This window comes from Typopeltis vanoorti, chromosome 1, assembly GCF_054136105.1.
Source record: "Typopeltis vanoorti isolate ZY-2024b chromosome 1, IOZ_Tvanoo_1.0, whole genome shotgun sequence".
In the NCBI taxonomy this organism is placed as follows: Eukaryota; Metazoa; Arthropoda; class Arachnida; order Uropygi; family Thelyphonidae; genus Typopeltis; species Typopeltis vanoorti.
This window is the reverse complement of record NC_143549.1, coordinates 87,027,506-87,054,427: the sequence shown is the minus strand read 5'-3', so window position 1 is coordinate 87,054,427 and position 26,922 is coordinate 87,027,506. Positions and strand designations below refer to the sequence as shown.

At 34.6% G+C, this 26,922-nt stretch overlaps 1 long non-coding RNA gene across 1 annotated transcript in view; it reads right to left on the bottom strand.

Moving 5' to 3' along the window:
- Nucleotides 1-26,922, bottom strand: part of LOC150110178 (uncharacterized) — a 114,372-nt gene that overhangs the window by 58,339 nt on the left and 29,111 nt on the right. The window contains exon 2 of the long non-coding RNA XR_016548247.1: nt 26,783-26,887. This is a non-coding gene — a long non-coding RNA (uncharacterized LOC150110178). The remainder of the gene's footprint in view (nt 1-26,782; nt 26,888-26,922) is intronic.

Below are 26,922 nucleotides of genomic sequence, written 5' to 3'. Positions count from 1 at the left end.
AAGGGATGACAGAAATCCGCTCTTTGTTAATTTTTTGTGTTCTCTTTACTTTTCTTTACTAATAAACAACCAGCTAATGAAAGTTTAGAAAAATCTTTTGTTCCTTGAGGTTTTTAATCGACAGAAAATACCGAAGTCTTTCATTCTTCTAGATCCTCCTATTCGTAGCTTTATGTCAACACATTTCTGTTTTTCATCGCTTCTTTTTTAGTGTTCAATGGAATTTTATAATTAAAACACACGCGCATAGGAGGGAAAAAAAAATCGAAAAATAAAAGAAAAAATCTTGAAGTCACTATAAAGAGCGACATCTGACGGGTGATAAGTTATAATAATTGTGATCGTGAACAATTTTCCATTGAAAAGTGTGTCTATGTATGAAAAAAAAAAAAAATCTGTCATTTCTGTTAACTATTAATTGTTTAGAGTTGTTCTTAGACCAGTCTATGATGAAAAGTGGTGATGGCCTTAGTGTGACGAAATAATGTCTGTAATTAGCAGCCGTAAACAATTACGTCTGTAATGAACAAGAAGGGACTTTTTTTTATTAAAAAAAAAAAAAAATTAAAAGAAAAGGTAATAAATTCTAAAATTTAAAATATTCTTAGTATTTTTTAAAAAATAATTTAAAAAAAGGATGTTCTCTAAATATATATATATTATTTATAAATAAATAAAAAAATAAAAAATAACAACGAAAATAAATCTAAATATTACATTTAAATGGCAATTGTACATTTTAAATAAAATACGTTTAGTGAAAAATGAAAGTATATTGAAAATAAGAATGATAAAGACTTAAGATTTTTAACAAGTCATATTTTTTTTATTATTCTCCCAAGATTTCGGTTGGCTTGTAATATTTGGCAATCGTCCTGTTAACACCTCCCTCAGAGTACAAAATATCATTCCAAAAAAGATTCAATCTCTAGGACATTGACTTCTAAAAGCCCTCATTTTGCTTTCAATTTGGAACTGCTGATCAGAAAGAGATTAGTCAGTCTGTTTTTGAAGGAGTTGCAAGGTTGGACCACTGTAGATATCACCATAAGCAGTCTATTGTACAACGTTACTTGTTATCACGTATCATCGTGCAATAATACGAATTCAAATTACAGTTAGGAGACTCGTTGGTATAGATAGGAAAGACTCAAAACCAAATATACAAAAAACAAAAGAAATATACCTAAAACTATAATACAGAAAGCGCAGCAAGTTTCTTGGGACAGATTTATTAATAAAATAGAAGATATACACGGGAGACAAGACATAGCCTACAAAATATGAAGCAAATTAAACAACGAAGAAAGAGATACACCACAAATCAACATAATACGAGAGAAATAATGGACAGAACGTTATAAGAATTTATAGTATGACCCAAATTTAATAACAGAAAATAATAATGAAGAAATCATCATTCATGTAGAACCAATAAAATTGGAAGAACTAAAAAAAACGCAATAAAGTATCAAAAAATAGAAAATCAAGGGGATTCGATGGCATAAATACAGAGCTTTGGAAATATGGCGGAGATTATTTACGTCACAGATTCTTAAAATTAATAAATAACTGTCGGAGGAAATGTGAGGTTTCATCAGATTGGTTAAAAGCTAAGGTTATATTTATATTTAAAAAGGAAACCGAGACGATTGTGGAAATTACAGAGGAATAAGTTGATTAAATACAAGTTACAAATTTACAGTAAAATCCTGAATAATAATAATAATAATAATAATAATAATAAAAACTTAGAAATATTGCAAGCAATCTACTCTCAGAAGAATAAAATGGTTTCAGACATGGAGGATCATATATAGACAATATTTATGTTTTAAAACAAATTATTGAAAAAAAGAAGAGAATTTAATTTTAGAGACTCATATGGCCTTTATAGATTGCGAGAAAGCTGTTGATAAAATATACAGAGAAAACAATGGAATATAATGAAAAAACCAAACAAAACAAAAAAAACAAACAAGGATATCTATTACATTTGGTACAAGGTATACAAAATTTATATAAAGATACAAAAATACAGTTACCGTAAGCACTAAATTAATAGAAGAGATTGAAATAAATCAGGGTGTCAGACCAGGGATGTAGCTTATCTCTAACTCTATTCCATATACTGTATATATTGATAAGATTATTAAAATATGGAAAACAACAATAAAACAAGGTTTCCAGTTAAACAGAAGAACTGGTATCAATACGTATGCAGATGATCAGATTATATTACGAGACAATGAAGGTGACCTTCGAAAATCAGTTGAAACAAAATTAGCCAACAATACAATTTAAAAATTTCACAAAAGAAGACAAAAGTCATCGCATTTAAAGGTCATGTTAGATCGCAAATAGTTATAGAAAATAAAATAATAGAACAGATGACAGAGTTTAATTATTTAGACTGCATAATAACATAAGTAAAAGATAAAGATATACGTAAATGAAAATATGAAGGAATATAGAGAGAAATGGAAATAATATCTATCTAGAATGGAAAGATATCTGCTACCAAAAGAGGCGGATAGATATAGACCAAAGGGAGAGAGAGAGAGAGAGAGAGAGAGAGAGAGAGAGAGAGAGAGAGAGAGAGAGAGAGAGGAAGACCAACTAAAGATGGAAAGATCAGTGAAGCCAGAAAGAAAAATGCCTAATCCTTGAAGAAAAGTAAAGAAGACGAAAAGACTCAAGGGTTGATTTGGTTAATTCATTGCTAATAATAATATCTGATGCCATTCTTATCACTATTGTTAACAGTGGTGATGATGAGAGTATCATTGTTGAGACTGCAGATAAATCAAAATGTGGGCATTTTTTTTATATCGAACATTGGTATCTTTCTTCCGAATGTATAGCGAAGTTTCAAGTGCTACGGGAAAGATATTTGTCATGTAAAAACACCGAAATTTTTAAAGTAAAAATAATGTAGTTCACATCAAAGAATAGCATCAGTTATACATTGGATAAGAGTCAATTTTTTTAACAAAAAGAACAGTAAATGTAAGGAACAAATATCATACATGAACTACTGAATAATAAATACAAACAATTGACTTCCGTGTTTCGTTTTTTTTTTTTAAATCACATCTTTTTGATATGATGTTCTTTGAGTAAAAGAAAATGGAATCTAATATCCATATTTTATGCACTAATTTAATTTCAGCTCATGCAATCTTAGTATATCCGAAGTCTTAAGAAATTAATTATTAACTTTGTTTGCTGATTTAATTTTCCACGAAGAAATTCAGTAGAACATACTGTTTAAGAAAGAAAAGTGATTTTTTTTCCCGAATATTGTTTACATTTGAAATATTATTCATTACTAATTAATAGTAATATTGTGGTAAATTATCCCCCCCCCCGAAAACCTATTGATTGCAAGAAATTGCAGCGGTTTCTTTCTATTTTATGGATAATTGAAAGAAATTTGGCTTCCAATAATAAGTTCATATTCTGGTTGGTTTCATTATTATGTCAAATAATATTAAAAAGAATTATTAATTATATTTTATTATCGCTTTTGATATACACTATTTATAATTTATATTTATACATAGAAATACATTCAGTTGAAAATTTTAATAATAATTGAGGTTTTCTGAAATTTGGATTAAAAACAAATCCCCCGATACACACTTTTTTTTTTTTTTTTTTTTTTTTTTGTATTCATAGAACCAATTATCTTGTAGATGGATTTCAAAATTATTCTCATGTTTATTTTGAGGCTTTTTTAAAATATTATATATTTACAATTATAAAGAACATTACGTATTTTTCCCTTTCTTCTTCTTCTTCTTCTTATTATTTTTTTTTTTGTGAAGTTTTGTCATTACAATCAAAATTTTATAAGAGAATTATTTATTTCCCAACCACAGATAATTCTACCTTTGATTTCACTTGCTACAAAATAAATCTTAAGAATATTGTTCGGGTGATGACGTGATGACATTAAACTCTAAATTAATCGCGTGCAATGACGTTGTTTTAAAATTTTTCCCATTGTTCCCTTGACTGTGGTCAAACCGTGTTTACAGGTTTCACTGAGATATTCATAAAATACAAACGAAGAAACACTTAAGATTAATAAACGTATATTTTTTTGTATTTTTCATTTATTTTTACTTAGTCCGGAAACCCTGCTCTAGATACCAAACTTTAGGCTTCTAATAAGCGGAAATTTTTCTTGTATCTGGAAACAATGTTACTCCAGAGCAGGATGAACAAATACAAAGAGTAAAACTGAAAGAACGTGAATTTACTGAATATAATCGATTGTTCGTGCTATTAAGGAGTAGTTCAGAATAGAAAGAAAAAAAAATACTTTTATTGGCGCAAATTAATTGTCAGTTAACAGTTAGGGTTGCAATTCTTGCCGAACAATCGCCAATCGATCGGTGTTTAAAGAACTTCAATACATTACAAAGCACAGCAATAAATCGCTTAACAGTAACCATGCACAGCAGTAAATGTAATTTATTGTCAACAATAGCATAGTTTTCGTCACAATGGATTATAGTATTGTTCGCGTAAGATTCAAACAATGTACAATTTACTCATGAGTATATGATCACTGATATCATGCAAACGGAATTATCACAGCGATCTCTCTGAACAGTTTAATAACATCTGAATGCGCATCAAAACTGCATGAACTAGAAGACCGAATCTTGATAGGCTCAAATAGTTTTAACTTTCTCTACTCGTTCAGCCAACATTTCACTATTCATAACAAAAGCCCGTTTGCAATGCATACTGGCAAGAAATAGCGAAACAGATTTTCCACCAGTTGACAACACCAAGTCACGAGGGTAACCATGGTGATTGGACAATGGGTTTAACTGACAAAGCCCAGCATTTTTCACATATTACGGATAACTTTTTTTTTTTTTTTCTTCTGAGTAGTAAAATCCATTTCATGAAACAACTGTTGGGAGGTTAAAAGAAAACAAATTGGATTTTCTGTGCCAGTTTTAGTGAATCTGTATTTATCTCATTTGTCACAATATTTCGGGGCTCAAATGGTAACTTCGATAAGGCTGCAATTCTCTCGCAGCTTTACTGATGGTCAAGAGGGTGAAAGCTGTTTTACAATGAGATTTCTCTCCGCTGACCAGATCAAAATCAATACTGGTATCCTCTTTCGAGAAAACAACAGGTCCTCAATAACTTATGTCTATTAATCAGATCTCGGAATGAGAATATTTTGCGCAGTTGTAGCCATTTGCTCGTCGGCAAACTTGAGAAGAAAATCTTGAGGTTTTTTTCTCGCATTCAGTGAATTGTGATTTACTAGACATTAAATTATATCTGATTTTTTTTTTTTTTTTAAATCGTCCGTTGTATAATTGCTGCACTATCGACACTGTTGCAATGGTGAGTTTATTATTATTATTATTATTATTATTATTATTATTATTATCATCAGCTGGTTCATCTTTGGATGGATTTTTCTAGCTGAAATTCTATCCCATTATAAAAATTCTGAATGTCTTCAGATACTGTTATGTTCCTGTATAAGCAACAATGGTATTTATCAACTGTTATTGAAAACAGAATTCCATCTCGTGTTTCTGCTATTGTATTATGATTGCCTTTTGTTTGTCTGAGCTGCCAACATTGTTGAAAGTTATTTTGTTGTTCTTCAACAATACTTGGGAAATGAAAATAATTAAAAACAAACAATGGATAATTAAATAAGAACAACAGTTTTGACAATAACAGCCAAATTCTGGATTTATTCATTACAATACTATGTTTTGTCATCAACAAACAAGGCGCTTCCGTATTTGCATATAATTTTACTTTTATTTGTTTTTATAATATTTAGTTTGTCTATACTTTGGTGATTCAGTTATTCTTTTATTATATTTTTTTAAAATATAAATGCATGCGGCTCGCGTAGAGTGTTAATAAGAAATTATAAATTAACTTTGGCTAATCACTTCGGACTGAGACATTTCGGAAAAAAAAGAAAAAAAAAAGAATAAAACTAGGTAATATTGCATGCAAACGAGACCATACATAATATACAATGTAAATCAAACAAACAATGTAAGTTACTTAAAAAATATTATTTTTTTTTGGAAGGAGAATAATTTATTGATGATATCATCGGGATGATGTTGCTGCCGTTTGGTGTTACGGCAGAAGCGACTCAGGATTTGAGGCCAGCGTATTATGGTCTTTAATCCTTTGGCCAGTTTGCGTGTTTTGGACAATTAAATCTCTAGAGGGTTTCCTGGAGGGAAAGCCTTGTCACCTTCTTAAAGAATGGCTAACTCACCTTTAATTGACAAGTCATAATAAATTTTCTCTGCGATCTGGAAGGGATTCGAATACGTATTTCCAACTACATCATCCGCGTGACAACGGAAAAACTCATTATCTGTTATCTTACCTTGTAGATGCAAGCACAATCTATTACTTCCAGGGAAACTTAGGGATGCATTCCACAACCAACATAAATGAAACATACTTATTTGAATGAAAAACAAATATAAATAAAAACACTCGGAAACCATTATTTTGCAGTTTTACTCTTAGCCAAAAAAAAGTTATCCGTATGTCCTATGGGTTTAAAAAAATAATAAATATAATAAATAAAAAGATATATTACTGCGTCCTTTCCATCCTAAAAGTATGCTTAATTTAGTGAATAGAAAACAGATTATACTTCTTCTATAGGCAACAATTCAAGACTACTCTTCTTCCGGTCAGTTATCCAGAATTAAGGACGGCGAAATATGCACCTATAAGATTTATGGCATCAGATCGTCAGATGAATGAATGAATGAATAATAAGCCACGGAAAAACAGCTGCTCAAAACCATTGTTCACTGCGTAGGGCAATCAGTAACTGTGAACGCAATAGCTTCAATACAAAATGAAATTCTTTTTTTTTTTTTTTTTTTTTTACAGTTATATACTATCATTCGTTTATTATTATGATTGCATCACACTATATGACGTCATAGCAACTAAAATTACCGATCTTAAGTTTAGTATCGTCCACTCCCATAATACTTGACTGCATTCCCTTCCAGACGCTACAAAATAAATCTAAATTTTTCAAAAGTAGCTTGTTTATCGGATAGTCACGAAATAAGTAAGAAGAATGTTGAGAATTTATGGACAGAAAATCATTCTTAGATTTGAAGAAGTCATTTTCAGAAGGAAGGGAGATGGTGTATTTGCGGTAAATGTTCCCTACGACCTCTGATGACGAGAGAGAAAGATATTTGTCACTTATCAAGAACCTATCGAACTCCCATACACACGCACACACACACACACACACACACGCATGTGTGTGGGTGTGCGCGCACGTGTGTGTGTGTGTGTGTGTGTGTGTGTATCACCCAATCTCTAGCGGTTGTCTTCCAAATCGAAGGTTTTAAGGGAACCGTGAGTCATGTCGAGCCCTGGATGCTTATATTGCAAAACCATGTCCGAGGCAGTCAGTTGGAAACAAACAAGACACACGAGGTTTTGGAAGACCCTGTCTGGCCAGCAAATAGCAGAAAGAAGTGGTTGAACAAGCCTAAATACAAGTGGTTTTGTGTCAGGCTTCAGTTTTCCCTGCACGCATTGACCCATTTGGGTGTCGTAAAGGGTGTCTACACTTCCGTTACTAGGCTAAGATTCGGAGAAAAGGTTCCTCTCAAATGATTAAAATCAGAGACGGCAGAGCTAGAGACAAGGCGGAGTCAATTGTTTCTGCTTTTATTCCGACATGGTTTACCATATTGATTAGAAAACTTACTAATTTACCGATCTCGGCTACCTTTCTTGTTGTTTCAACTTTTTTCCAAGCAGTGCTTTATCACCGTATCAGAAAATCCCTTTTCTCGTTCAATTTTTCCCTCATCTTTCTTTTCTTGTTTAATTTTTCTTTCTACGTACCATTCATCGTTACTTTTCCTATCCATTTCTCTTTTTCAAACCTCTTCAGTATCTTATTCTTTCCTTCTTACAATCACTGTCTCTCTGCTTCCAAGTATCCATTCTCTAATTATGTGCCTTGTCGTTTCCTGCCCTCTCTAGCTAGATTTCCTGTTCGCGGTTAGTCTTCAACCATGTTCTCTCGTCGGCGCTAATTGATAGTCCTGTCGTTGCATGTTGTCTCTAATACTCCTCAACAACTCCTGTTACACACAGCTTCATCAGTTTGGGATCATCCGGTGTTGTCTACCTAGCTCTTACCAAAGATGTGTCACCTTCTTTGTTTGTTGAACGTGCAAGCCAAAAACAGTAAGATCAATGTCGAGGGAGAACCTACTAAAAATATCAGATGTGACAATTTTTTTTGCTGTTAATAGCGGGCACTTGACAGTATATTAACCTTCTAAGCGTACGTTTTAATAATGGGTAAGCATTTTCGAGATTTACGAAACCAAACCATCAACTTTCCATTTTTTTTTTTTTCCCCAAAGGCTAATGTTAAAGGAAAGTAGTATTAAGCATTCTGAAGAAAACTGCAGAAAAGGTAAGAATATATTCTACATTTTTACAATACTAAATAGGTAATAATACCTAAGAATTACGGTTTCCAACTCACAAAATGGATTCATTGTTAATATACATAATTCAAGTCTTTTGGGTAAAAAAAAAAAATTGAAAACTTTAAACAATCCAGCACAAAACAATGAAAGCTCAAGACAACAATGTCAACGTTTAGACAATCCAACGCAAACAACTATGCGATCTTTTAAATAATCCAATGAAACCTAACAATACAAAGTTTTTAACAATTAACGTAAGACAACAATATAAACATTTAAATAATGTAATGCTTCAGAAAGCGATGGACATTCTTCAATGAAATCTGTTAAACAACATAAACAGCAAGAGACAGAGTATTCGTTAAATTTTGTTTGCATAAAGATTTTTCCCTAAAAAACAAAATAAATGAATAAATAATAGAGTAGGTAGAGTGTAAATATTTATTAATTTTTTCTATAGTATTTAATTGATTTCATCGCATTTTTCATTAGTCCTAATACATGCACAGCATGCAATGGCGACCATCATATTTGCCAGTATAGGACAGTATCTAATTATAACGAAGAAACTGGAATAAACTATAAGAAAGAAATTAGACAAAGATGAAATTATATTAATCTCTAATATAGTGACATTTTTTTTCAGATCGGGATCTAATACTTCAGATTCCCATTTTACTCAAGAACTAGGAGGTTCTAGAATATGTTCATCGGTGCAGCCGAGAAGACAACATGGGATAGTTCATTACTCGCGCTGAACAATAATTCATTACGCGTGTTTTTCTAAGGATCTTTGGAATCACATCGTACTATGACTTCAAATCAATGTAACAAAGCATATGTATACTACTGCCATCTTGTGTGAGAGCGAGAAATTAATTTTCTATCCAATATAAAAAGGCGAGTTACAAATTAAACAAGACCAAACAGATGGAATAAAAAATAATACACTGCATACGTGACTCCGTCCTTTATGGTTTTAATGCTTCTTATCGGTTATTGGATATTAAGATTAATATGAAAATCCATTGGTAAGGAGGCTTAATATAAACGGGCCTCATTACCTTAGTTCAACTTATCTGATACGTAAAAGAATTTTTAAAATTTTAATTTTAATCTTGATAGGAATTTTTAAAATTCCTATCAAGAATTCATATTCCGAACTTATTGGTAATGTTCGCGGTGATTGGTAATTCCACTTCAACGGATGGTCATCTATGGTTCAGTACTCCAAGTATGGAGATAGAAAGGAATGTGTATCCATTAGTGACAAAAAGAAATGACTGTATTTCTTTCTGTCTCAACAGATTAAAAAAAAAAAAAATCCACCATATTCTATGCGTCATGACAAGATTAGGCCTAACCGTCGCAAAAAAAGGACATGCAACTTATTATGGTATCTCTTAACACAATTCAGTCCTTTGCACATATTTTAGTGTATCACATAACTTCTTGATTCCCATTACTATTACTATAAACAGTTTTTTTTTTTTGGTACGAATGACTTGATTTATGGAGGGATATACCTCTGCCAAGAGGTTAATCTATTGTCCGTTAATTAACTACATATGTTACTGAGATAAAGAGCCAATAGGCTTCACTTCGGCGAAGTAAATTTATTCAAATTAAGTAGATATTGAATCCAAAATTATTTCTTAGCCGAATAAGAAACTCAAAAATAGAAAATTTATCTAAGAGTTTCATGCCGAATATAGAAACCTATAAAAGTTCGGCGAGTCCAAGCGTAAGCCAACAGGTGGTACATGCTGGGGCAACTCGTAGTAAAGGTGTAGTAAGCTCTGATCACTGTCCTAGTATTTTCCCATAATATAAAACACAACTCCTAGAAGATGTATGCTGTTATATATTATGGGAGAAAGTCACTACCCAGACCGGTTTCGACCTTTTTTGAGGTCTCGTCAGTGAGTAGGTAGATGTAAATACTGAGGTTTCAGTAATAATGTTGGATTCAATATCCACTTAATTCGAATAAACTGCATATGTTCTTTGCTGGTTTGTGTATTTAGCAGGCGCAAAAACACTCGAGTATACCCCCTGGGTGTACCCCCCTTCCCTCCACAGTCGTATAAGACAGGTACATCACCTTCAGATGAAACGATCTTGTAAAGACTCTTTGCATCTTAAAAGGGAGTCGAATCTAAGTATTTTCTGCCATGCAAAGTCGGCTAGAAAAAGATTCTTAACAGAGCACTTCGGCTGTAGTCAACCAATCAAACTCTTCAGGTGCGATTGCTTCTCAATAACTTCTCAATTATTTCCATAACGTTACAACTCTGAATTCGAAGGCGAATAATCCATTGCATTCAATGTCGTCCTAACTACAGTATAGCGTCGTCTAGCAGTCAGTCTGCAAACCTATAAAGTACGATGCTTTTCAGTAATTACATCGCTTTTTTAAAGGTGTTTGTTTCAAAGATTGATTACTTGTAACATCACTCTTTGAACACTGAGAGCACATAAAATGTATGTATATGATCGAATCTTAGTTGCCAAAAAATAAATGATTTTGAACGGTCAAAATATTTTAATCCTGTCATAAACGCCAGCAACTGGCTGAGTATTTTTTGAAGCTTACTTGGCTGTTTTCAATTACAAGACTTGAGTATCATTCGTCCATCAGATACATTGCACTCACACACTTGAATCTGTTACAGTAAACATTTGTTTGAGAATATTTGCGATTTATTTATCGATTAGCATAGATATAAAAGCAACTGAAAAAAATAAATAATTTAACACGTGCAAGAATCTGAATTCATGCATTATAAAGGCAGGTGATTCATAACTTGGAATTATAATAATTCCAAGAATTCTGCTTAATATTGCAGTTAAATAATTAATTTTGTTCTGTAAATTGCTTCATCATTACTGAATGTAACTACTAATATTACAAAATGAAGCTTTTTCTTTCTTAAAAACAATACGATGCCATAGCAACGCACCTGACTAAACCAAGTAATTAAATAAACGTAGTCATTTTCATATTCTGACTCAAATCTTCCTTATATTATTATTTCCATTATTCTTATGAGAATTTTAATTATTTTATTATTCCTTATAATAGACTAACCCAAAGCCATTTGGCATATCGGTAGACATAAGTTCGTTTTATTTAATTTTGACATTAAAATATTTCATTTGCAAGGACAAATTTTAATTATTATCTTAAATACCTTTTGCGCACGCCCCCCCCCCCTCCACGGTGATATTTTCATGCCATATGTTCTGCGTAAAAGTACTTCCGTATACAATAATTGAATATAATTGAATACATAACAGATCTTTCACTTCCCTATACGAAACTTATTATAACAGCATTTTTTTTTTGTATTTATTCTAAAAACTCGATAGAACCCACATACTTCCTTGCTAGCTTATGCATTAAGCTAGCCATAATATAAAAAATAAATAAATAAATAAGCAAATAAATAAACTATTTACATCTTTCAATGAGAATTTACTTCGAATGTTTAGTTTATTAACAACGACTAAGATGCAAATTTTGTGTGTGTGTGTGTGTGTGTGTGTGTGTGTGTGTGTGTGTGTGTGTGTGTGTGTGTGTGTGTGTGTGTGTGTGTGTGTGTGTGTGTGTGTGTTTAATGTGAGAGTTTTATAAAATAATGACATAATTGAGAGTCAAAATTCATAGATTAAGCTAAGTGAATTTATTATTATTTTTTTTTCCAGGAGCAGTTGAATACGATGCACTGAATCACAACCTTCTCTAGTTGGGTATTGAAGATAAATGTTGAAACCATCTGTATTTTGACAGTTCAGCTTCAACGTATTCTCTTGTGTTTGAAACTGTTGAAGTGATTTCCTAGTTACTCTTTTAATGACGCCAACAGAGACGCCATCAACGACGTATCACAGAGACCTAAAATGCCATAATGACAAACTTTTAGAACTGTCACCGTAAGCCAATTAGCTGTCCAACATCACGTCAATGTTTTCCAAGTCAAACATTACACAACCACCTTTTAATTTTTCCAAGTCCCTCAAGTCCCCTGTCACACGTTCCTGATTTAATACGTCACAAAGAAGCCCTCACCACCGTGTGCTTGTGTCAATAGAGTGAGTTAAGTTTAGCCAGAGGACGTCTATTCAGTGGCCCACTTAGGGAACGCATAATCTGTTATCAATAATCATGATAATTAAACATCTCCCCCCCCCCCTACCACTGGACTCATGAGCAGAGGTCTAAACACGTGCATGACACTAGGGCGCGCGACCAGGCGGTGCCATGGCGTGATTGATAGGCACCAAGCGTTAAGCCTACTGCGGCAGACCCCTCTCCACAGGGAGAATGCCAGCTCTCGCCTTTCTCGTCCGGCCTAGCCCCGTTGATATTAGCCATATCACTGGCAAGGGCTTACCGCCGGTCTAGAGATTAGTGGAAGAGGCTACTACTGATGGCTCGGTTGCCCAGGGGGATCAACAATCATTCAGCCTGAGAGGATGTGGCTTTCCATGGGCACAAGGATTTCGGAGGAAGGCTGGTCGAACAACGGCTAAACAGTGAATGGTGTCAGCACTGGTCATTGCTTTACAGTTGTTGTCCGAGATATTGTAAGAGCAGCGGTAGCGAGATCACCGATCCCTGGGAGGTATAACTGCAATAGAAGGGTGTTGACAGAAGTTGCGGCAAATCACTGATTTGTTCTAAATCAAACATAGATGCAACTGAAATTAAAACGAGTCCTTTATGGAACGCCAGGAACAATGAAACTAAATCCAGCAATGAGTGCATAAAATCATGAACGGAAATATCAAAAATAGATTTTTAATAATATTTTATTTCCAATCTATACTTAAATAGATGCCAAATCATTTATACCTTTGCAAGAGTAGATTAGCCCATTGTGAATAACTGAAATGTACCTTGCTCCTCCTTTAAGTTGGGTTTCAGAAATACGTTGTTGCTCCTCCTATTTAAAGGACAAGGAGGAACAACAGCATATCGGCTCAAATAAATTCTAGCTGCTCCTATAATTGTATCTGATTGTATATTGCATATGAAAAATTGTAATTGTATATTGTAATGGTATATTGTAATTACATATGAAAAATATTATTCGTATTAGTTAAAAATTACGTTGTTCCTCATACTAATGCAAATGGCTTCGTTATTTACCCTAAATATACGCATACTGAGTGACAAAATCGAGTTAGAGAAACAATATTCCCTTTAGAAGATAGGACAAAATATTCATTACTAGTAAATGAATATTTTGTCCTACAATACGCATAACTTTTCTGTTTATGTTTGGATTTGATCAAAGTTAAAACCAACTTTGATTACAGAAGAATAAAATAAAATAAATGAGAATAAAATTAAAAGCTATTATCATATCTTAGAAACCGTTGCATTATGAATACATCAAATAAATAAAATAAAATACCAGTCATAGAAACAAATTATTTCTATAAGTGGTTTTGCGTAAGTCGTGTCTATATTATTCTCTATCAAAGACAACCTATCTGCACGTTATCTATGCAAGAGAAACATACAGAAAAAGACGTGATCGCTACAACTTACCTCTGAACAAACTTAGCAATACATAAACTGAGTTCTTGGAAAGCACCATTCTAGAAAGGCGGTTTGATTTATTGATTTGATTCGCAAAAATGGATTTCAGTTTAGCATTTCCCACAAATCCAAAATCTAGGAAGTGTTTTAAAGGGTTGAGGTGGGGTGGGGGTGGGGGGATCTTCTTTCTTCTAAGAACTCCAACCACCGATCACATGTGTACAATGTCAGGTCGACAACTTCCTGCAGAAAGTATTATGTGAAACAGGAGCGGTGTTGGATGTCTTCTAGACTCGGAGGCCTTGTTTGTTTACGCTGATGGAGATAGCTGAAACGAAATATCCCGTTTTCTTAGCTATCCCCTCTCTAGGTCTCGCAGCTAGTATTCGACCACACTTGAGTCTGAAAATAAATACTACCGGAGACATGGGAAAAGAACTGCAATATAACCTTTGTGTCAGACAGCACGCTCAGTTTAAACATCTTGTCGACATGCTTCCAAGATACAGACGTTGTTAGGAGGGAATTGGAGAACATTGGACCATATCTAGACAACTTTCTGAACATTCACTTATTCAAGATACTCATGAATAAGCGAAGCATTGAGAGAGAGAGAGAGAGAGAGAGAGAGAGAGAGAGTCCCTATCGCCATAGTTCAACGAAGAATGCCAAACTGAGTCCTTCCATAATCATTATTTGGAATCTACTCATTCAAATATGCTTGATTATTCAATATAATGATTACATATATTATAACATGATAAATCATCCATGTATACGGTCTAATTACACGTGTGTTTCGATTGAATTAGAGCATACAAATTTTCAATGTATCCTTGTTTCATGGCATTAACAATATGTCCATTGTTAGCTTATAGAAAAGTTGTACTATGACGTAATAATAAACATACGTTTAATCATACAGAGCCTCCGGTATCTTATTACATTAATTTTATTTCCGATATGTCTAATTCTTCCAATCGTTTTTATTTAATCTGCAAAATATTAATAGCAAATTCTTAAAAAAAATCTAAAATATTTTATAACAAATTCGCTCTAAGAATTTTTATTTTTAATTGAAACTGTGTGTGTGTGTGTGTGTGTGTGTGTGTGTGTGTGTGTGTGTGTGTGTGTGTGTGTGTGTGTGTGTGTGTGTGTGGATAAATCTTAACATCAATGAATATAGCTTTAATATATCACATAAAAACACAACTCTATTCATAAGTAGGCTTAACGATAAATTACTTGGATTTTTTTTTAAATTAACCTAATTGATAGAGAGGTTTCGTGTTTCTAATCTGCCACATATCAGTCAAATAACTTTAAATTTTACTGCACAACTATAGCATTGTTCACAGTTTCTTTATTGCTTAAACTAACAATTATTGCATGATTATCTTGAATAGTCATCATTTTTAGCATCCTATTAATTTCCTTTTTTTCCCCTTCTATAATTGCTTTTCCCGAAGAATATTGTGCATCACACAAAAAGATACATTATATTCCATAAAATATGTGCTGTGCAGAAGTTCTTGAATTATGTTCAGAACAATGAACGACTTTCGTCTCTTGAGGAGTGTGTCCTTCAGCTGGTTTGTCTATTTTGCAGAAAGAAAATGCAATTTCCAGAAGGAAACCTATCCATCGTCACACGAGAAGACCTGCTAACTCATTCCTTATAAAGGTCCCTCTGATTGCATACCGAATTCCCATCTGTCTTCTCAACTAAAGACGTCATCGCTACCGACTATGCTATGGAAGCAGTGCTTCAAAAATAATTTAAACTAAATATCGCCAAGTTTTTAAATTGATATTTTAAAAACAGTCATTTTCTCTTTTTTGTGTAAAAGAAAAACTCGTGCATCAGTCAGTGATGTTTTTATTAGTAGAATGCTGGCGTCAATGTCCGATGTTATTCTACTTCGTTTAATGTCTAATCTTTAAACTGAAGAGCTCCTGTCCATCACCACTGAAATGAACAAATCCTATTATTAACAACCAGCCAGTGGATCACACTGTCTTTATTAAGTCTTGCATAAGAAATTTGTTCAATTACTACCATAACCTGTTCCTCCCTCCCTGCCCTCATAGATAAACACGTCTCATTGGTGTTAACAGAGACTGCGTAAGGATGCTAAGACAAGCATCTCCAGTTAAATGAATTACAAACAAAACCATCAACGCTAGCAACTGAATGACAAAAATCCCCTTCAGTTCACTCCCCGAATCCAAAACTGTACTGACAAAAAGGGGGATAATTAGTTTATTCCCCTGATACATAATACTTTCGTATCCACTAGAAACAGCTGCATGGGATGAGAAAGTGTCTCGAATGGATTCCTGCTGCTGAAGATCTTTGATAGGTCCGAAATGTAGGAGCTGTAACCTGTATGAATGGGTGTGTTTCCCCCCATGTTACAGAAGAACGCACGCCCAGCGACTGTTATCAGCCCCCAGCACTGTCACCAGTAGTTCGGTAAGCACCTTCCATTTTCTCTCCAGCTACTCTGACACGTGTCGGCTTTTTGATATTTAATTAAAGCGTGCCACGAAGACCCCCCCCCCCCCTCTCTCGGTCCTTTCCCCAGCTCCCATCGCACACGTTAAAGGGCGTACAGCAGCAACAACCCCTAGCAGTAGGCTTCCTCACAATACCTCTGGGCAAGTGTCACACCAAGAGGGGGGGGGGGACAGCTGTAGCCGCCATGTCCATCGCCTCAGCAACATGCTGAGTAGGAAGAGAGGGGGGGGGGTGAGAGAGGATGGAAAGGGGGATGGAAAGAAAAGAGGGTGGCAGCGGCACAGACAATCCAGCCGCGCACCTAATATCACATGACGGCTTTCGTAATGCTGTAAAGGCCCGACACTGGGAGTTGATATCTTGCTAAAATAATAAAAGGCCGTAAGAGAGGGTGGTGGAAGTAATGAACAAGTCGGTGCTGCAGGGAACGCTACTAAATGAGAAAATGTGACGGATTATGCCACAGATCATTTTAATAAATCTGCCATTAAGATTAGGACGGTGCCGTTAAAAGATGATAGCCGTTCCATTACCAGCCAGTCACTACTGACTGACGACCTACGACAAGAGGGGAGATTATGGATGTTTTATTCATACGCTCAAGGCAGGAGGTAAGCCTCTAGTTCATAACGGATCGCCCGAAAACACATATCGCCACCGTGCGGGGGGAGGTACCTCTGCGTTTAATAAATCCGGCCCCAGACTATGCGAACTTCCTTATGGACTAAGATGTTCCGTAGTCGAAAAAGGAAATAGGGGCGGAGGGGGGTAAAGGCTGAATTGGGGTTTTGGCGCCTACTACGGAAATAATTGCAACTGGCCCGCTTGCTTGTTGTGATGGACTGGTGTTCTGGTGAAAGCCAGTGCGAGCTTGTACAGATAACCACGGCGACAAGTTACACAGGCTATACCCAATAAGCACTTCCGGCCAGGCAGAAGGACCACAAAAACAGTTGCTGCTTCTGCTAACTCATAAAACCGACCACCAATGGGAAGGCTGCGATCCATATGGCTATAGAAGGACAACAGACTGGCATGCTGGTTTGTACTTGTAGAGGCATTGCATGCAGAAAGAAAAATAGAGAGAGAGAGAGAGAGAGAGCAACATAAAGGGAATAAAAGATTGAAAGAGACAAAAATGAGAACGTAAAAGATAGATTGGTAGAGAAGAAAAGAGAGAAAACAGAGAGATAAGAAAACGATAAAGAGATAAACAGAACATGTAATAAAGAAAGACAAAATGAAAGATAAAGAGAGAGAAGAATAAGAAGAAGAAGAAGGAGAAGAAGATACACTGCGAAAGATAAAACGAGAGAGAGAGAGAGAGCGAGAGAGAGAGGAATAAAGTTAGAGAAAGACATAGGGAGGAAGAAGGATAGAATGAAAAATAGATAAATAAAGAGAGAGAGAGAGAGAGAGAGAGAGAGAAAATAAAGCTATGAGACCCAGGTATCACGTCTGTAATTGTGTATATCTTCAGCTGGTTTCCCTGTTTTTCAGGATGAAAAGGTGAAAAAAAAGTAAAGATTCTTCCCCTACCAGTAAACAGTCCTGAGAACGTGACGTTCTCAGGACTGTTCAAGCAGAGACTGATACAGCAATGGAAATGACAAAAAAACAAAAAAAAGAAAGATTGAAAGAGTGATTTGTGTTTTCGTGTTATTTAAATATTTAACTACGTTCGCTGATACAGTGATATAGTTGGAAGTACGCAATACTACTTCTTTTGGTTTCTGGGTTCCTGGACCTGGACCGGAGTTCGAATCACTTCTAGAAACTTGAAGACCCTTTATTAAAAGCTTTTCAATGAAAGCGTGTCAGATGCGCTCATAAACTAAGTGGCAGAGACTAGAAACTAGACTGTGCCTACAAGATAAACAAACCCACTGACAGATATAACACACTGGAATAGTAGTCTTTGTTCTTTTGACGCAATCCTTAACCTAAGAAGCTCGTCCGGCTTGCTTTTACTTTTTTCAAATCGCATACTTTCCCCTTTAGTTTCTGCGCATGTCCTTAGCACATGCGCAGAAACTCAGAAGTGTCTGAAATTTCAAAAAATGCGAAAATTGTGCAAGCCTGTTGAACTCATTCCGAGTCTCTTTTGAACGGACAAATTAATTTATTCCTAATTTAATCAAAATTCATTTTAATATGTTTTTAATTTTTACACGCACTTCACTGGTTCGATATGTATTAATTATCCTCCACCCCAAATGCTTCAGTTACCGTCCTTCATTTGAAACTACTGCTCCGATGGAAGCTTGCTGGTATAATACGCAGATATTCTTCCAACTATTAGGCAATACATTGAGCACCATTTTCCAAGAAGTCACAGCAAGCCAGCCAAGAGCGAGAAAAACATCGAATGTATTCGGTGCCTGTTTGTGTTGACAATATAATTAATATCTTAGCCTGTTCTCACCATGCCAAGAAATCCAATCTTTGCCTTCTGCCGTCTTCAAATCATGTCAGCTACTCTGGGCATTCATTTCAACTGGGGATGTTGCCCAAGGGATTTTTGTTGGGGATAGCCAGACTATTTCTGGTCCTCTTGAAGCTATCTCGTCTGTCCGACTGGATGAATGTCTTCCGTCGTCACTTGAGCAAAAGCACTCAAGTTCTGTGTTAATTTCTGTTACCATGTTGTGAGTTGATCCTTTGAACTACATTTCCTGTGATCCTGCGAGCAAAATTAAGACGTAAGGGATCTTATAATAAATCTTTTTGCCAAGACAGACGTTATTTCCCTTGGTGGAAAGCTTTTTATACAAAGCAAGTTGAAATAAGATGTTAATTTCGCCAAGAATGAATGCAAATAACTGATAGACTCGACTATGGACAATACTTGGGATAGAAAACTTCATTATACTATGGCATTTTTTTTTTCTTTTTTCAATAACCAGCATGTTTCGTATATACTTTCCGTATTATTTCCTACAATTATTTTATTATGAACTGTGCAATCCGTAAACTCAAAGGCACAAAGAAAATAAAGCATTCAACAATAACGGATGGTTAATGGACTATTCTTTTTTTTTTTTTTTCTATGTTTTCTCCTATAATTAAATATTATCAGATTGGAAAGAAATTAGGAAATAGATTATTATTATTTTTTTTTTAAAAATAAGAGCAGTATACTTAAAATATATGAACATCTTCAATGCAGTGAATAATAGAAACCGGACAATGTTTATCTGTACGTCATCGGTAAGTGCATCTGCCTTGCAAGAATAGGATTAAAATGAAGAACAGAACTTTGCCAATTTTTAATAATTACATTAAATTATTTTAACATAATTTCTACAAATGAGTACGTAAGCAATACACGATAATCACATTGCGTATCTATAGTAACCAGATGACCAATCACGCGATGGATTAATTGTTTACTGGTGTATCATGAATTTGCCCATTGTTGTAATCATGCCTTTTTGATTTTAATCACCATTATTAATTTATCACACACACACACACACACACACATATTAGCGACTAAACAGTATTAACAGCTTAAATATCGCTAAGTTGTTAATGATGCTAAGCTTAATCAACACAAAAAGTATGAAGAATAAAATAATGTGCAAAAGATAATCATAAATTAATACTCTGAAATACTATAGACATTTTATTTATTTTTAATTGTGTTATATTTATGATGAATTTTTGTATACTTTTCTTTACTAATTATGTATACAAGCACGAATCAATTGCTACAGTCTAATGGCACTTGAAGATTTTAAGAACTCGTGTATTTTTATAAATTACCCATTAAAACACACACGCCCGTAAATTCCTAAAATAGTTCCAAAATTAAAAAAATGGAAAGAAATAAAATAAGAAAATGATAATAATTTCATTACCATATTATATTATTAAGAATTATGAAAGTAATATCCTCAACAAGTTTTTATTTATTGGCTTGTTATGTATATAATATTATGGTGTATTTGTTTATGATTTAATTTCTATTTCGTAATTACGTTTAATTATAAGTCATAATTATATTTATTTATGTTTTTTTTGCCTATTTAATTGTGCATACAGAAATAATTAGCCTGGAGTATCGAATGAGCTGCCTTGTATGAGGTAAACAGTCGTCCGTTTTTTTTTTTCCCGGTACAAACAATTTAGAAACAATCTATCCCGAATTGAAAGACTATAAAGAAAATATATTACACGTTTTTATTAACTCTTCCTAATAAAACTTCAAAACGAGCTGTTTTATTAGTTTCTAAATCCCTCTTGCCATTGAGAGATGTGTGGATAAACAGAGGCAAACACAAGAACATTCTAAGAACGAATCTGCTCCTGCCTTTAGCAAGAGATGATTCTATTTTCAGTAAGTGCATCTGCCTTGCAAGAACAGGATTAAAATGAAGGACAAAACTTTGCCAAAACCAGCTTCTGCTAAACCGAGGAATACGAAACAAAAACATTAAAAAAAAAAAAAAAATCATATCTGGTCCAATAGAAGGTGAGAAATAGTATTATTCTTTTTAATTACATCGTGCTATTCATGATTAGAATTTAGAAAATTATTCAGAATAAGTTGTTTGCGGATTTCAACGCTATCTCATTTAATGTACGCTCTCATTTCTCTTTAGCATTGCATTTAGGGATCTTTTCCTGCCTGCGTCAAAGCAATTGTCCCGGTGATTTGCAAAAGTCCACAGTTGCCAGCAGCGCCTGTCAAAGTTGGCTTCAGCTGAGCTGCCATTCCTTAAGACATAGCTTTACGAAGAGCACAGTTGCAGCAGTTGTCCATGAGAGAGCTTTCCGTTGTTTCCAGGTTGTCCACCCTTGTAGAACAGCAGCCGACACGTCCAATCGACACATGTCCCACCGGCCTGAGCAGTGATCCCACCATCGTCCTGCCACAGTGGACTTCGGAGACAGCGAAGGGAAAGACAACAGACTATCGGAGTCGGTGGAGGAGGAGGGAGGGGGGGAGGAGGAAAGGAAATGCAAAGGGAAAAACTGAAGGCGAGGGAGGGCCGTGACGGCTAGGGTATCAAAGTCGAGTCGCAGAAGGTGCGCGGCGTTTGCGCCTACGGCGTACCCGAACGGAGCGGGAATCCTAGAGCTACGGCTGAAGCGCGCGCGAGAGAGAGATCCCTTGGCGGGCTTGAAAGCGTTAATGGGCTCGTGCTCTCGACGGAGCTGTGAGAGTAATTACACTGATGAAAACCTTTTACCAGCATACGGCTCACATGAATTATTAAGGTTCGGTGCCGGGATTTCGCCAGGCTCTAAGGTTAGTTTCGATCTAGTGGAAATGCGTATTAACGACTCGACTGCCTTAATCATTTAATTATCGAAGGCTGTGCAGCTGGCTGGCAGTGAGAGGCAACCCCTGCATGGGCAATATGCCAGTTAGGTGTTGATTCAATAGTTTCCTGGCTCAGTGGAATCCAGCGTCTTTCACATATTGGCTTACAGCCGATTTCCAATGTGCCCAGAAGGATTTCCAACGCACTAATAGGTTTATGAAGGGAAATCATATACACAGATTAAAGACGTCCAAGAAGTGGCTTCTTCTTTTCTTCACTTGCAACTTATTGTGGGAGCAAGTGGGGGGAAGACGAGTGGGGGAATTTTCCGTCTTTAAGACGATGACGTTGTCTCGAGGCAGAATGAGAAATAAATTATTCTACCAGTTTCTTGGTCGAGTGCTTATAAACAAACTTGTAAGAAAAATTCTATTCCTTCTGTTTATTTTAAAGCGGAGAGAGAGAGAGAGAGAGAGTCTTTGGCAATAATAAAATATACATTCGTAAAGTTATTTTGAATTCGTTGTCGAAAGTATGATTACAAACCGAAGTGTTTTTTTCTTTTCTTTTCTTTCTTTCTTCTTTTAATGCTAAGTAGAGCGGAAATTAAAAAAAAAAAAAAGTGCAAATTTTCTCTTCATATGGCTTTCTTCAATACGGGACCCTCTCCTAATAATTTCTTCCTCTCTAAACTGAATAAACAACAACGAAAAGAGTATGATTCTAAACTCTTTTCGTTTGCTTCTAATCAAAAATTAATTAGAAACAAACAGCACATATCAGTACAACTGAAGGTAAGAAGGTAGAATTAATTCCTACTTTAGTCGGGTGTTTGGTTACGTCAAAGCAACTAAAGCTATGAGGCCGATGTGTTATAAATGCAAATTGTCTGCATTGCTTTCTAGTCTGTTACGCAGGATGAAAAACCCGCCACCTCCGTATGAGACTGATCCATTCACATTGAATTTAATTCTCGTACGACGGCTGGAATAACACTTTGGGTCTTTGTTAAAGCAAAACCGATCCAGCAATTCAAGGAATTGCTCAGATGGGAAACGTGTTTTGTAATTTTATACTTTGAATTAATTATTGTTAATAAATAATTGTTTATGATAATTATTTAATAATTATTTATCCCATCAAAGTACAATATGTTAGAAGGAAAAAAATCATTAAAATAGTCATTTTAAAACGATTTTCATTGCAGTTTTTTAAATCAGTCAAGAAACAGAACCTGTTACGAATGTCAAAGAACTTCTTTAAAATGTTGAGAGTGAGCCTGAAAATTTACTGGTAAGCCTTTGTTATTGACGTTAAACGAATTCATACGGAAGAAGCGAGTGCATGAAGTCAATTAGTTAGGTGTGTTCTCTGGTTGGTTTGTCTGTTTTTTGAGTGACAGAAAAACAGGAGTTTATTAGTGTGAAACGGCTAACTCGCATGAGATTGGTTAACTTGTTTTCAGTTGAAAAGATCTAGAATAGTCGAAACAAGAAAGAAAAAAAAAGCAATTTCATTTTTCAGATTGTATTAAGAGGAATCTTTCTTTGGTTGGGTTCTGTTTGATCGTCTGACAAATGTCTGAAGATAAAAACGTGAAACCAGTGCTCCAATCACAGTGCAATTTATAAATATCGCATCTGTGATGCAGCACTGAATTCATGTTTTGTCCGTCCTCATCAAATGAATCACTACATTGATCTCAGAGGGTTTTTCCACCATTTCGGTACTTCCACTATGGTTCACGTGCATCTCATAATTTCAAAAATCATCAGAATTTACACATTTTGTTATAGTCCGCATTTTGTAATTACCACAAAATGTGGTAATTATAAAAGTATTTCAGCGTATTTAGTTGAGTAACATTATTTCCGATCATAAATACACGGATTTACAATGTCCGGTCAATTACTAAGCGTGAAGATAATGATTCATCCTCATCTTTGAAGATGATAATAAAATATAAACATACCTTTTGCATAATCTAAATAACTCCGCCTTATAGATATCACATGGCAAGAAAACAAGAAATGTGAACTTAAAAAAAAAAATAGTATTTTATCTGCGATCACTGATATTTTATACAACTTTCTCAATGTTCTCTTGAGGTTTTTATAAGATAAATTGCAATTCGTACCATGAATAATACCATCAACTTTTCAAGTAATTTCTAACAGTCAGTGATTCTCCATAAGGTAAACATTGTCACAACTAGAAGCACCCAATCTGTTCATTAAACCAAGTATTGTAGATGACTGTTACTGCATGGCTTATTTTACTTTTATTCGTCATCTTCAAATGTTGATAAATTTCTATTTCATCATCCGGATGAAATATAAACTTATTCATCACAGATTTTGTAAATACATGTATTTAATGATCGGAGATAATGACACTAGATTGTGCGAGACATCTTACAAACAAAGAAGAAAAGATTCTTCCTTAAGCATATAAAATGTATTAAGCCTTTATATTTATTCAATAGAAATATTTCATTCATATTTCACTTAAAATATGAAATGACATTTCCTAAAGTACCACCAAAGATACTCATCACCATGAAACATGAAATTAATTTATATTACGTTGTATCAATAAAATACTCGATGATTAAGGAAGATTAAACTTAAAAACTTGGATAATCCTTACATATTATTGTTCAGTAACTTCCACATTAAATTTTATATAAAAGTAAATAAACAGTTGATATTTCTAAAGTTCTGAGACTCCAAAATTCAGTAATCATGATGTCTAATGTCTATTTCACGACAAGAGTAGTGAAATAGACACATTAAGGTCATGTTTATATTCGCAACTAATAAGGACACTGAATGAAGTGAAGGAACCCATTCGCGAAGCCATCACAGCAGTGAATATGGATATGCTACAATAAGTAGATAATGACAGGATTAGAATACAGGCTGGATACTTGCAGTGTTATTAGAGATGTACATACGGAGTCATTGTTGCTTGGTACCCTTTCCAATTAAAATTTAGTATTTGTCCCTAGTAAGTGGTATTTGATTTTTTACTGTTCCTAAAGCAATTTTCAGCCCATAAGTCACGAAAGAGTTGAAAATGTGAATATCTCATAGCTATAAAAATCTTCAGATTCTGTATTTCATTATAACAAAAAATAATAATTAATAAATAAAAACCCCCTTCGTGACTTATTGGCCACCTTGTATAAGGTTGGTGTGGTCATTATGAAACACCCTGTCTGTTTATGACCATCCATTCCCCGAAATGCTGGAGACCACACTACTAGCTGAAATAGTAGTGTGGGTGGGCTGAAAATTAGATATTACAGAAACCGTACTTACAGACCAAACTCGGTTTTTTCGAGCGCCCTGATAAAGGTTAAAAAAATTGTTTGGTATTTTTTTGCTCCAAATAAGTAAGGTGTTGGTACCACATCAGGGAATGAAAATATTCTGCCATGTTAATTTTCAATCTAAAATAATAATCATATTTAGGCAGTAGATGAACCTAACGATGAATAACAATATTCATCTACTACCTAAAGATATTCTACCAGTAGGCTGTAGTTCGAATCCTCGTCCTGCTGTTAGACGCCATCACGTCGGGCTCTGAGGGTTCACGAAAAACTGGGAAAGAATTTGTTGCATTTTAAGTCTGCTTTAATCATGTCGTAAATTGAACATAAGACAACGGTCCTCACTCTCAAGGGATGTTGCCATCTTTATGAGTGTGAAAAGGAGAAGTGAACTCTGTTTGGAGTTCACTGTAAAAATAATTTAAAAAAATCATAGGTTCCATAACCTTTAGCTTTATGTAGCGTTTCTGGTCCGTAATACTACACCTCATTCAATGGTTCGATTCTAATTTCCGATAGAGGATTTTTTTTTTCCCTAGGCTTTTTTCAGCTAACTTAATTGCCGAGTAAGTCAATATGTGGTACAGACATTAACTTTTTTCCTTTCCTGACTCTTGCGATTTTAACCGCCGAGAAAAACAGACTGTAGAATTCAAATAATTTTAGAAATTAATACCAATTAGCGTTTAGGAATAATCAGCCGTACTCTCTCCCTGAAGGTTTCAAAATCATCGGAAGTCGTGAACTATTAGTGAGAGCCGTGGTAGCGAAAGGAGAATAGCTGCCTACCGTTTTCCAGAAAGTTAGTTGGAACCAAAAGTGCCGCGTAGTCTCTTTGAGGAATGAAAAGAGGAAATAAGTTATCTTTATTTCTTTAAAACAAATTATAAATAACATTCAGAAGGCTTTTTTTAAGTCGGTGAACAAAACCATAGATTTATGCGAGAAGGGTCATGAAAGGATGAACAAATCGATCGCTTAAGAGACTAAATTCTCATGTGGAAAGGTGAAGAATATTAGAACATCGGATTACATCCAATTATCCTGCTACTAATGTACCAGGCTAAGTATTTTTTTTATTTCTTTTTTTTTATTTTTACATACTACGGAAACCCCTCTTACAGACCAAACACGAAACCTTTACAAGCCACTTCGGGCATCTCAAAAGCAGGAATGAAGGGGAAGTCACCTACATTCTCATCTTCTACCTAACGACGATCACAAACATGCAAAGAGTGAGGTTGGTTGAGTGATCAACGTATCCACTCGCCATCTGTGTCAGCAGTTTTCTTAATGTGTACTTCACAGCTGGTTACAAGAACAAAATAACGAATTAATATTTTAATTACCGGTAGCTTATTTACGAATCTAATATAGAACTATGTATCGATGACAGACTTAAATTTGTAAGATGTTAAAATTAAAAACGTTTTAGCTGAGTATTTTTGTAATTTCTACTCGTACAGGTATCCGACCTTCTATCAAAATCATATTACCAACTGATAACATAAAAAAAACAAAAAACAAACAAACGAGTATTGTATTTAATATTCAAGAAAGAATTTTCTAAAAGCAATTCAATGAAGTTACCTTCAGAGGATACTCTTAATTACGAGAAACATCCAGAAATTTGATCATCATTAGTTGAGCCGAAAGTACAAATGCCTTTGCTCCCTAATCTTCATCTTTTGAAACCTTAAAGATGGGGGAAAAAGAGAAAATAATCTTCA